The sequence below is a fragment of the Coptis chinensis genome, chromosome 1 (genome assembly GCF_015680905.1).
Source record: "Coptis chinensis isolate HL-2020 chromosome 1, ASM1568090v1, whole genome shotgun sequence".
NCBI classification, from domain to species: Eukaryota; Viridiplantae; Streptophyta; class Magnoliopsida; order Ranunculales; family Ranunculaceae; genus Coptis; species Coptis chinensis.
In genome coordinates, this window is record NC_141456.1 from 78013783 (window position 1) to 78026662 (window position 12880).

General features: G+C 36.1%; 1 long non-coding RNA gene across 1 annotated transcript; it reads left to right on the plus strand.

Moving 5' to 3' along the window:
• The first annotated feature begins 718 nt into the window (after positions 1 to 718).
• LOC147525277 (uncharacterized) lies at positions 719 to 1761 on the plus strand. The gene is made up of 3 exons (XR_015197920.1): positions 719 to 772; positions 942 to 1226; positions 1307 to 1761. It is a non-coding gene; the product is annotated as an uncharacterized LOC147525277 (long non-coding RNA).
• The last annotated feature ends 11119 nt before the right edge of the window (positions 1762 to 12880 follow it).

A 12880-nucleotide genomic window follows, 5' to 3' on the forward strand; every position in this document is an offset into this window, starting at 1 on the left:
ACTATGGGAGCCATCCGAGTAAACAATCCATAGGTCAATGGGATTAGGAATTGCGTTTTCATGTTGGTCTTCGTCGCCCCCAGTTATTGGCGGCAGAATGTCTTCCATAGATTCTTCCTAGCACAAGGAATCGTCAATAGGATAATCATCAATCGAAAAATCAGCTATCAAAGAAGCCAGAGCATGTCCTTTTTCAGTAGTACGACTTTCAAAGACAATGCTATATGCACTAAGATAACTTTCCCATTCGGCTAATCTACTTGATTCCCGCGGCATTACTTAAAAGATCTTGCATAAGGGATTTTTCAAGATAATTGACCAACAACCCCTCGAAGTATGGTTTCAAATCGTGGCGACATGAACCAATGCAAGTGCAATTTTTTCCATCTTTGAATAACGAGACTCAGCTTCGGTCACTACACCACAATGGGCATTTTGTAACACAGCAAAATTTTCATTTGTAACACATATATCCGTCACTGCCTTCCTAACGGACATAACTGTTAGGTTCTCTTGTATTCGTTAGTATACCTCAATTTATTTTTCCAATTACTATTAAAATATCATTTTATTGTTTGGTAACAATTGTGTCTGTTAGGAACAAATAAAAAACAACTCGCATAAAGTGCAAAAGGGTATATACAAAACTAACGGAAGAGACTACAATTAAATAAAACTGGTTATGGTCGATATCTCCTACGCTCATCTCTTTCAAGTCTTCAAGCCTCCATCAAACACTATCTCCCCGTCTCCTTTGTCAACTCAGAATCAGGTACGCTTCCTCTCTCTCACTCTCCTGATGTGCTTTCTCTCTCCTTCTACCCCAAACCCTAGCTAGCAAATTTCCAATTTTTTTGTTTTAATTATGCTCCTTGAACTATTCAAGTTAGGTTTATTTGATTTTCTTGTTGATAAATTTGGGGAAATTATGTTTTTTGTAGGAACTGTAACGCTGGACTTTAAATTTATGCTCCCAATTGGGAAATTTTCGTTTTTTTTTTGGGTTTGGTTGGGAAAAAGAAACTAGGGCTTTGCTACTTTCACAACTGGATTCATCGATGGTAACATTCATCGTGCAGGTAACATTCATTTTCCATTTCATCAAATTAATAAACAAATAAACGTTTTACTTTTGTTAACACGTAGGTTTGTTTAACGAAACTGGGAAGCTTCTGGGAACAAGAAGTAGTCCAATAAAAATATGGAAGGAAGGAGACTACATTTAGGTTGATACATATAATAATATATTATATTATTTTTTTCTCTCTATGTTTTAATATTTATTACATTTCTATGTTAAAACCAGCAATCTTCAACTGATATATGGCATGCAATATGTGCCGTGGTGAAATCAACATGTTCTATAGCAAATATTGATGGTGCACAAGTTAGTAGTGTGGGGTTTGTAGCTACTTGTTCTCTCGATTTGTAATCTATCACTATTTTATTACTCACATTTTGCTCATGGCCTAATATTGGGACAACTTCGTTTCGTTTGAAGTCGTTGTGGATGCTGCTGGCTCTCCTATTACAGTTTTTTGGAGTGGTGATGCAAGGAGAAATATCATTGTGTGGATGGATCATAGAGCTGCAAAGCAAGCTGAACAAATTAATTCTAGTAACTCACCTGTACTGCAATATTGTGGTGGTGCTTTATCCCTTGAGATGCAACCTCCAAAGGTACAATGTTCAAGCTGTTTAACCGTTCAGTACCTAGCTGCCTCTGTTTGTATCTTTCATCCTTTTGTATGCTGTCCATTATGGCTATGGCTATTCAAGATTGTAAATCAAGGATATCTGTGTTTGAAAAATTTATGTTTGCTTGTACCTGTGTTTACTCTGGTTTAAGGAACTATAGGCATTTTATGCTTGGAATTTAGTGATTTAAAAGATAATGGTTGAGGAAAAATTCCTGCCCTTGCTTTGCTTTCTCGATTGGCTGGAGTTGCCTTTCTAGGTATGTTCTTACTTCGTGTTTTCCATGGGAACTTATACAGTTTTAATTATGGGTTCTTGTAGTCACCCATTTAAAGAAAGGGTACATGGGATAACTGAGATACTGACTTGGGTTGCTTCGCTTTTAGCTATTTCTCTCGGAATTGCCATTCTGATTAGCCAGTAATTTGGTTATAGCCTGTATTGATAATTTAATTTCACCCATTGTAGATTTATTTTCTACTTTTTTCCCTCCTTAATTTCCTTGTGCCTTGGATGAATGGAGGAAGTAGTAAGTTGTTTACAACAGGAGTTGTTATTGTGTTCTAAAAGAATGTTTCTTCTTGTTTTACTGATTGATGTTGTAGTATAAATGAGGACTATTTATTTGATTCTTCTAGGCATAATCGTTGTCGACTTGTTAAATTGTGGAGATTAAGAGTGCATTTAAAGAGTTGCTTCTATGGTCAGTAAACCGTTGTGTGCCTGTGTATCAATTCTAGCTTTCCTTCATTTTGTTTTTCTTGTAGTTTTATTGGAAACCCAATTAGTTCTGATGGCCTGATGGGGACACTTATATTGGTAGATTAAAATTCGATTAGCTAGTTAAGGTGTCTTCCGAGTTCTAATTGAAAGAGAAGTATATTTAATTGTTCGTAGTCATTTTACAGTTTCTTATATATTGTTGTCTTTGTTCAGATACACAATTTATGAACCAATTGTGAGAGAATCATTGTGGTCCTGCAGGTATTATAAAACTATCATGAGAAGACTATCCAAGTTTTTGGGGTTCGGCTACGGTGTGTGTGTCTATTTCTATATGGATTTGTTAGGGTTGTTGCCCCTTCTTTTTATGTGGTTGGCAAAAAAAAAAAGTTCTTACTTCTTCAGAAACTTATGTTACCAAGGGATGGGATACCTATGGGTAAACCTTATATACAGCAAGTGGAGGTCTTTAATCTTAGTCACTAAGCATTCTCATTCACTTACATATTTGAAAAGGCTAACCTTAACAAGTGAAATAACATTAGCAGAAGTTTGCCTCTTTTGCAACTTAGTTTTGACTCAAGTTATTACTACTATATTTAGGTTTATCATTGTGAATATATGTTGTTTATTCCTTCATTTGTGTCGTGCTTGCTATATTTAAGTTCATCGTGGAGTAAACTTAAATAAATAATGAATAATATTTTCTGAAGCAACTATCTTATATGTTTGTGAGTTTCTGGATGAATCTAAACATAGTGGCAGCAACTGGTTGTTAGAGTTAGACACAAGAATATGTCTTGTTAGTATATTTTACTAATTTCAGATGTCACTGATAGGACACTTGGTTCCTCTTTCATTAATTAAGGATAAATTATAGGGAAGGGGCTGTTGGATACGTTTAGTCCCTTTATATAAAAAGCTTTTAGTACTTATATCTAATACATGTTGCTCTTTTCCTTTTACCATCAGATCTTACCACACTTCTCGTTGGCCTTACTATTGTTAGTTTCAAGTTTCCTTGAGTAGCTGACTTGGTTATATGAATATTTTGTATTGGCTTAGTAATTCGGTTCTTGACCTGGTGCTATTTGTTTATATAAGTTTCATTGTTTAATTCTATAATGATGAACCTAACTTATCTTTTTTTTGGATAACCATACCAATGTGATTTATGTCCTTACTCAAAAAGTTTTGGAGTAGTAATTTGTGTAGTTGCACTTTATTTCTTAAGCGCAGATATAATTAGTGTAATAGTTGCACTCTTTCAAGTAATGTTGGTCTTTCAACTTCGGTGTACATTCTACTTACTTAAAACCATAGTAACACAACCCTCTCTTTTATCTCTACAGCTTTTGAAACCTAGTTTACAAGGTCTCATTTTTGTTTCAGAGGTTGAGGTAGGAGGAGCAACACCAAAGAGGAGAACAGTTAGGAAGTTTGCAGTCCGAGGAGTGGATATGGACCAGCTTTTGGATATGGGTACTAATGAATTGGTTAAGCTTTTCACTGCACGTGCTCATCGTATGTTTCAGCGAGGTTTGAAGAGGAAACCCATGGCTCTTATTAAGAAGGTTCGCATGGCTGTAAGTTTTCTTATTCTTATTCTTATTAGTATACTTATTACTTGGATAATAAGTATGGTTTTATGTTTTTATCATGGTTAGATAGCATGGTTTTTATGTTTTTATCGTTGGATTATATGAGGCGAGTAACTGCTTCTAAGTTTCATTGCTTGTTTGCCTTGACATTTTGTACTAATCAAGTGTCATTTTGTTTCATTTTTTCCCCTTATTTTTTAGGCTCACAACGAGTAGCCCTGTTCCATTTTTTAAAACCATTTTGTTTCTTATTCTGTTTTTGATCCTTGCAATTGTAATATGCAATGCAAAACTAAGGTAGGTTCCAAAATCTGTCTTTTAACTATGCTACTTGTGAAGTGGATATAATTTTATGTTATTGAGTACTTAAGTTTGTTAACAAATGCTTGCAACCATTCTATGGTTTTAAATCTAGATTTACATACAAATGACTTTGAATTGTTTTCCATTTTTTAAGTAGTGGCAGTAGTGTATCTTATTTATTTGTCATTGTGTCTTAGACCAACATTACAACAATGTGGACAATACACTAGGCTTATGTTTGTTTTAATTGCATCAGTTGCACTTCAGTAAGAATAATCAGCTCATGCATGTATTAAACATGTACCCCTTGGCCAGCAAGCTTGACGTGTCGATATCGTCAATGGCATCATCTCGCATTTGGTCATTGTTGTAGGCTCTATCTTAAAAAGGTAGTTTATTCCTCGTGTTCTATGTTATTCAGGTTTGCCCACCCTTTAAATCTTGAACCCTAACATACTTGACCAAGGTAGCAATATTATTTTTGAAGGATATGCACTGTTTTTGGTCGGTTTACAAGTACTATTTTTTTATTGTTTTTTCTTCAATTTCAAAGTCAAGATTATAGGATCAAGTCAATGGCTCTATTTGGCAAAAGCTCTAACTAAAGGAAGAAAAAAAATATTCTTACAGAAACTTAGGCCACTTGACTGAATGATTCCATATGCTTATGTGGTAACTCAAAGTTAAACATTATACTTGTAAAATACACTAATACTACTTATATCTATTCTTAGGTTTATAGCTCTTTTGCTATTAGTTATTAATAATGACAACACAGCTTATGGTTTTTGTTTCCTTCATTTGATCAGGAGGCGTTAGATACTGTTCGACTTTGTAAAGATGATCAAGAGAGTACATTTGCTATGCTTGCTTACTTCAGTGCTATGGCTAGGAAACATTTTCATTTCAAGTAATTGACAATGAGAACCATGTGCTTGTTAGGTTTGTCAATATATTATCTGTGTATGGTAGAAATGAATCAAGGAAGGAAGTAGGAAAACTCATTGTGAGACTTTGTTTTTGTTTCAATGTAAATTGTGATTTGGATTGGAGGCTTTGTTTCTTTCTATGTAAATTGAGATTTGGATTGGTGGTTTTATTTCAATTAAGTTTAATTGGTTATTGGTTTTTCTTGTTATTCATTTGTTGCTTGAGTTGTTGTGTAGATATTTATGTGAGACGGAATAGTCAGATGTGGAAGAATTAGATTTGCAGGGTGGAGAAAATTTTGACCCAGGATTTTTTTTTATTTTATTTTAGTGGCTACAGTTTACTAACGGATATTTCCGTTGCAAACAATAGTTAGTAAATAGCACATCCATTACTAACGGATATATCCGTTAGAAATGACAAATTTAATTGGGTCATCCACAGTTGGCTATCTGTTACAAAGAATTTCAGTAACGGATATAACCATTACTAAAATTATTATCAGTAACGGTTATATCCATTACTAAATTTGGCCTAAGTGAGAGTGACGCCCCAGAGCTAACGGATATAACTGTTAGTAAAAATATAAGTAACGGATATAACCGTTAGTAAACGCATTTTCTGGTGTAGTGGGTTAAAGTCTTATTGATAAAAAAGACGGGTCTACCATCATCAATGAAAAGAACAGCACTAACAGTTTGAGTTGTAACTGTCAGGTATATGCCACTAGGTTGACCCGTTGAAGGACTTGTCAATATAGGAGGACTGACCAAGTATTTCTCCAGTTGTTGCAATGCCATCTCACAATCAACGTTCTAAGTTGCCGCCCCCTTTAAAGTCTGGAAGAAGGGATGACAACGATCGGAATATTTAGAAATAAATCTATGAAGAGCGGCAAGCCGACCAGTAAGTCGTTGAATTTCCTTCTTATTTTTTGGTGATGGCATATCAATAACGGCACAGATCGATCGGGATTAGCCTCAATACCTCTACGAAGTCATGAGGTATCCCGAGAAATTTTCCAGAAGAGAGGCCAAAAGAACATTTGGCGGGATTGAGTCTCATGTTATACTTGTTAAGCCTATCAAAAACAAGTTGAAGATCGGAAAGATGATCACCAGTAAGCTTCGATTTAACGACTATATCATCGATATAAGCCTCCATTATTATCCCCAGCAGATCGGAAAAAATTGTATTGACAAGCTTTTGGTAGGTTGCACCGGCATTTTTCAGACCAAAAGGCATAACAGTGTAGCAGAAAATGTCTTGGTCGGTAATGAAGGCGGTAAACTCTTGATCATCCACATTCAAAGAGATCTGGTAGTACCCTGAAGAAGCATCCATGAAAGATAGGCGTTAGAAGCCCGAAGTGGCATCCACCAGTTCGGAAATTCGTGGCAACAGATACGGATGAATCGGACAAGCTTCGTTAAGGTTCAAATGAACTTTACGATGAGTGGGAAGTTACATCAAAGGGACTTCGTGTTAAGTGGGGTGAAATCCATTTTATCCAGAAAATTTAAACAGACAAACGCCCCCGGTAGAGCCTATGTGGAAGATGACACCTGCCATTACCTCTTACAAGAGTTAGAGATTTTAGGCGATACACACGTTCAGGTCCGACTAGAGATTGTCTTTTTCTTTGCGTGTAACCAGCCTATCTAGGTCGGTAGTTTGTCTGGGATTGTGGTCTTACCTCTAGTTGATTCTGTGACACCTTCCTCTCTATTGGATCAGACCTGTCTAGGACGACGATTTTCCTCAGGTCAACGAGGTCGGCCTTCCCTGTCAGGTCAATCTCATTTGGGATATTGGTATTCCTTATATTTTCTTCTGTGATGCCTTCTTTCCCTGCCTGGTCAGACCTGTCTGGGATGGCAGTTTTTCTCAAATCTGCGAGGTCGGCCTTCCCTGTCAGGTCGGTCCAGTCTTGGATGAAGGTTTTCTTTATACTTTCTTCCGTGATGCCTTCTTTCCCTATCTGGTTGAACCTATCTAGGATGGCGATTTTCCTCAAATCTGCGAGGTCGGCCTTCCCTGTCAGGTCGGTCCAGTCTGGAATGAAGGTTTTCCTTATACTTTCTTCCATGATGCCTTCTTTCGGAGGCGTTTGTATCGCCGTTTGTGTTAGTGGCAGCAGCGGTGCTGCTGCAGTTGGATGTTGAGAATTGATCCTACCACTAGGAGCAACTCGATTGTTCAACGGTTCTTGCATTGCCCGACTTGAATTTCGAGGGTTGCGATTCCTATTGGCAGGAGGAATATGTTGTCTATTCGGTCTGCTTCTTGTACTTACCATCTTGATTGTTTTACGTGATAATGGATTCAAAAAACCCACAGACGGCGCCAATTATGTTTCGGCAATAAACTGCTTCAACACAACGAGAGCAATGGTAAAGAACGCACTAAGAAACAGAGGAATTTGATGTTGGGGGAGATGAAACTGAACCAAGATAATGGCTGCCTACGTACCCAAGATCTATTCTTTAGGGATCAAGTTTCCACGTAGTTCCTTATGAAAAATAGTTTGGTATTTATAGAGGTAGAGTAGAGACTCCTTGTAGCTCAAGTAATTGTGATTGAATATAACTCTCAACTGATAGTTATCTCTTTGATAAGAAACGAATCTGGACATAAATTAATGTACGTTAGTGGCAAGCCATGCGGCTAAGGTTCAGCCTTAGATACATGAGTTAATGGGCCTGTACATTGATCCATGGTAAAGCAAATTGGGCCTTAGCCCTGTTGGTTAAACGAATAAAGTGGAGACCCCTACTAATGGACGTTTGCCACGTATGTGGGGGTCGAAACAGGATTCACATGTAAACGTACTTTATTGCTCTATATACATTGAATAGAAAAACAACATCATATGCATAACCATGCATTACATCTACCTGTCTTCCAAATATAACTATCGGTGATCATCCGATCCTTTCATAGTGTTCTTAAATAAATAGAAGCACAGTTCTCTACATTAATGAGAAAGAACTTGGGAGAGTTTGCACCTTGGCATTTGATCTCGTGTTAACTTTGGCATTTTCTAAATCGAGTGTTTGAGTATATGTATGTGAGAGGTTGTGTTTGGATGATTATTAGATATAGAATTAGATTGTCTAAAGAAACAATGTCATACAAAGAAGCATAAATCAAATGTGCAAATAAAAGCACCCCTTCATAATAAGCTGGTGTTCTTTTTACAGGTCTAGACTTTTAATGTGTATTATCATAATGTAGCCTGCATGTGTTTGAAAATCAAAATGAGATCCAAGAAAGAAAAATGAAAAGAAAGAAAAGTGCATATGTTAAAAATGTCAGAGTGCGTGATGGGTATTCGGGTACTTACTCGAGAAGTATATTGGTCTACTTTTTAAGAAGTTAATAACCAACAACAAATGCAAATTCCAAGTATATGAAAGGATTATGCAAATAACATTTTGAGTGTTCTAATTCGGTATATCTCACATAATCCTTAGAGAATGTGGGGAACCGTCGGAAGCTTATTTTACACCATATAATAAGTTATTAACTGAAGAATATATAGTGTTTTTGAAGCCGTGTTAAGGATATATTTGAAATAAGTCGGTGATTTATCATAGACACTAAAAGTGTATGATTTGTAATAGGGAATTAGTTTGTACAAATCACCTATTTTTTAGCAATTTTTTTTATTTGATCAAATATATGAGAATTGGAACACTAAAAGTGTTTGATTCATAATAAGAAATTACCTTCTCTTTTAGAGATTTTTGCTTTAGCCATATGGCCGAAATCATTTCTAAAATTCACATCCCTTAAATTTTTGTGAGGAATTCAATGACTAATAATTATTAACATAAATTTTTGGAGTTGATTTAGCAATGTTTTCTTATTGGATTCGTACAAAATTTCCTTGTCAGATGTTGATTTACTTATTAGAGTTAGGGGTGCCAATGGGTCGGTTTTGGATGAGTCAGGTTTTAGCGGTTTCGGTTTGGGTTTTACTATTTGCGGTTCTATCGGTTTCGGTTCTCAACGGTTTTAGTATGAGAATTATAGAACTCAACCCAAAACCATCAAAACCCACGGTTTTTTATCGATTTTGGTTCTAATTCTAGTCTTTATTATTTATTATGATTATTAAACAATTTCAATCATTTAAGCACTAAAATTTGTTTTTATTTTTATTTTTATTTTTTTATTTTCCTACATGATAATATTTTATATATAATTAGTGATGTATCATTGTATCAACAATCATATTTACATCAATCTATGAACATATATCAATCATACACATTAAAACATTTACCATTCATGCATGTGATAATTTCAAGCTTTGATATAGAAATTAAAATAATCAAATATCTAATCCTAATTTTTTTTTTTTTTTTTACATGCATACACATATATTTGTTTCCTTGTATTAACTCGATCGTGTACACGTGCAATCACATATATTTGTTACCTTGATATATTTTACGTGCATACACATATATATTTATTAACAAGATTTTAAATTAACTACATGCATTTTAAATAAAACATGAACACTACATATTGGTTTATAATAAATGCATGTACCACAATATATCAAACATGTGTATCCTATTTAAATATATAAGCGCATAAGTTAATAAATATAAAATGTATTAGTTAATTTAGAATATACACTGTTCCAGCCCCCACAAATGTGGCCCAATATAAGCCCAATTCAATACAAGCCCATGCTCAGAGCCCAACTATAAACAAGCATGCTCAGAGCTTAACTATAAACAAGCCCACGCTCAGAGCCCATGCTCAGAGCTTAACTATAAACAAGCCCACACTCAAAGCCTAACTATAAACAAGCCCACGCTCAGAGCCCATGCTCAGAGCTTATCTATGAAAAAGCCCATGCTCAAAGCCTACATTCCACGAGCTGACAGTTCTCCCGCCAGTTCTCCAACTTCATCCCACGAGTTGACAGATGTCCAGCCAGGTTCTCCAACTTCAATCCACGAGCTGACAGATGTCCCGCCAGTTCTCCAACTTCATCCTACGAGCTGACAGATGTCCCGCCAGTTCTCCAACTTCATCCCACGAACTGACCGTTCTCCCGCCAGTTAGTTCTCCAACTTCATCCCACGAGCTGACAGTTCTCCCGCTAGTTCTCCAACTTCATCCTACGAGCTGACAGATGTCCCGCCCACGAGCTGACAGTTCTCCCCGCCGGTTCTCAACTTCATCCCACTTAACCGACCGTTCTCCATGATTTCCAACTTCATCCCACGAGCCGACAGCTTCTCCGCCAGTTCTCCAACTTCATCCTACGAGCCGACAGATATCCCGCCCACGAGCCAGTTCTCTTCCGGTTCTCCCAACTTCATTCCACGATCCGACAGATGTCCCGATTCTCCAACTTCATCCCACGAATGACGGTTGTCCCGCCTAACTCTCCAACTTCATCCCACGAGCCGACGGTTGTCGCCAAGCTCTCAACTTCATCCCATGATTGGGCCAGTTCTCCGCCAGTTCTCCAACTTCATCCCACGATTGGAATATTGGAGAACGAGGAAGTAACTATCATCAATGCTACCTATAAAATCCAACCTTCGTCATTTTTCCAGAACTACGCAATCGAGACTTGATCCCAAGCAATATCTTTGGGTACGTAGGCAACTTCAAAACCGAAGTCTAGTCTCATTTTTCCCCAATCACCATCTCCTTCACCATCTCCAAAAAACATTACTTCCAACCCTCAACTGGTGTGTTTTGGCAAATCATGCTGAAACATACACATTGACATTATTATTAACATCTATGATACACTTGTTTAACGTATTGCTATAAAATATACATTTAACAACACACATTTACTATTATGCTATATATATTTAATAGACTTTTACACGTAAAAAATATATTTTATATTATAATGTATGAGTTTGATTATCTTAAATGTAATATAATACTAAATTTTATATATCGAAATCATAATAATCGGTTTCGGTTTCGATTTCGGTATCCACGGGTTTTTTTACTATTCGGTTTTTTATCGGTTCGGTTTTTAATTACCCATTTTAAATGGGTCTAACTTTTTAAGACCCAAAACCTAAATATTTGGTTTCGGTTCCGGTTCGGTTATGGGTAATCAGGTACCCAGCACCCTTAATTAGAGTTGTGTTGTATTTGGAAACTTATTAAGATTAAGAATTCATTTTATATTAGAAAACTTCTTATGATTAATTAAGAGTATCCACGTGGCATACCTATGTCTCAAAAATGCACCACCTAAGAAAGAGATTGTCCACATAAAATATACTCGGCTTTAATATAGAGAGAGGTGACTCGTATTTTAAATAAGAGGTTTAGACTTGCTGGCCACTCTCTATAATGGGATTTCATGACTGTAATGTGCTTGTCATTTTGTTTTATACTTGCATGCACTATATCATACTATATCATGAAATGTCCCAGTTTGGGATACCACCCCATAGCAGAGGCACACCCCAAAGTCCCCAATGCATCCCAAAGCGAAGTGTTCAGTGTATCGTTAAAAACGCGCGGAGGAAGGTTTTAGGTCCACTAATAGAATTGGAGCTGGACCAACTTTGAGCAGTTGAATAGAGATGAAGCAAGTGTACACCATCTTTGAAGTCTATCTGCGGTCTGTGAAAACAGTCCGTACCTTGGTTTTCAGTTTTTATCTAAGATTACTCCGTTTCATTTCGTCGCTAAAAAATGCCATTTTGAAACTCGAGGCCACTATATGTGATGCAATGCAACTTGGGAGAGATGGAGGATGTTAGTCTTGAAAGAATTTAGTTTATCATAATATTGACTTATTTCAGAATTATTGCGTTTTGTTGCCGATTTTTTCAACCAATAAGTCGATTTAAGGAAATAAAAACATGCAGGAGATGTTCCAAGCTTAATTGGCCAGAGATAACAAACTATGGTAATCTACTGTTGGCCCACTTGGAAGTTAGGGAATGACTGCATCTTTATTGGTTCCGAGCCGCCAGACACTACTGGAGGACATCATTCTCAGAATCTCAGTATCTGTTCAACTGGACGACGGTAGGGGTGATAAAAGGGCCGGGCCGGGCTAGCCCGGCCCTCAAACCATAAAAGCCCTCATGATTGAGGGCCGGGTCGAAGTAGGGTCAAGCATGAAAACTCAAGCCCTTAACCCCCCGGCCTTTTTTTTTGAGGGCGAATGAGGGTCGGTCGGCCCGGCCTAATTATACTTCACTAGTTTACTTTTTTTTTTTTTTGTAATTTTTTTTTTTTTTTTTTTTTTTTGTAATTGATTTAATGATATGTATATAAGATACAAAACTAATTCTTATATCTTTAGAAAAAAATAGATAGAGATGGTGGAAGAGATGATATTCTTAAAATATCTACATTTTTAATACTTAACTATGTTGTTAGGTTGGATTTACTTTATGTATTTAATTTATATACATATCATTAAATCAATTACAAAAGTGCATATATTATATTATGTTATAATTTATCTCATATTGAAAACTAATTTAATAATTTTTTTATACAATTTAGATAATTATAGTATAATACATAAATATAATGTAAAATAACAAGAAAATATGGTTTTCTTTTAGGGTTTACACAAATATATAGTATAATACATAAATTAT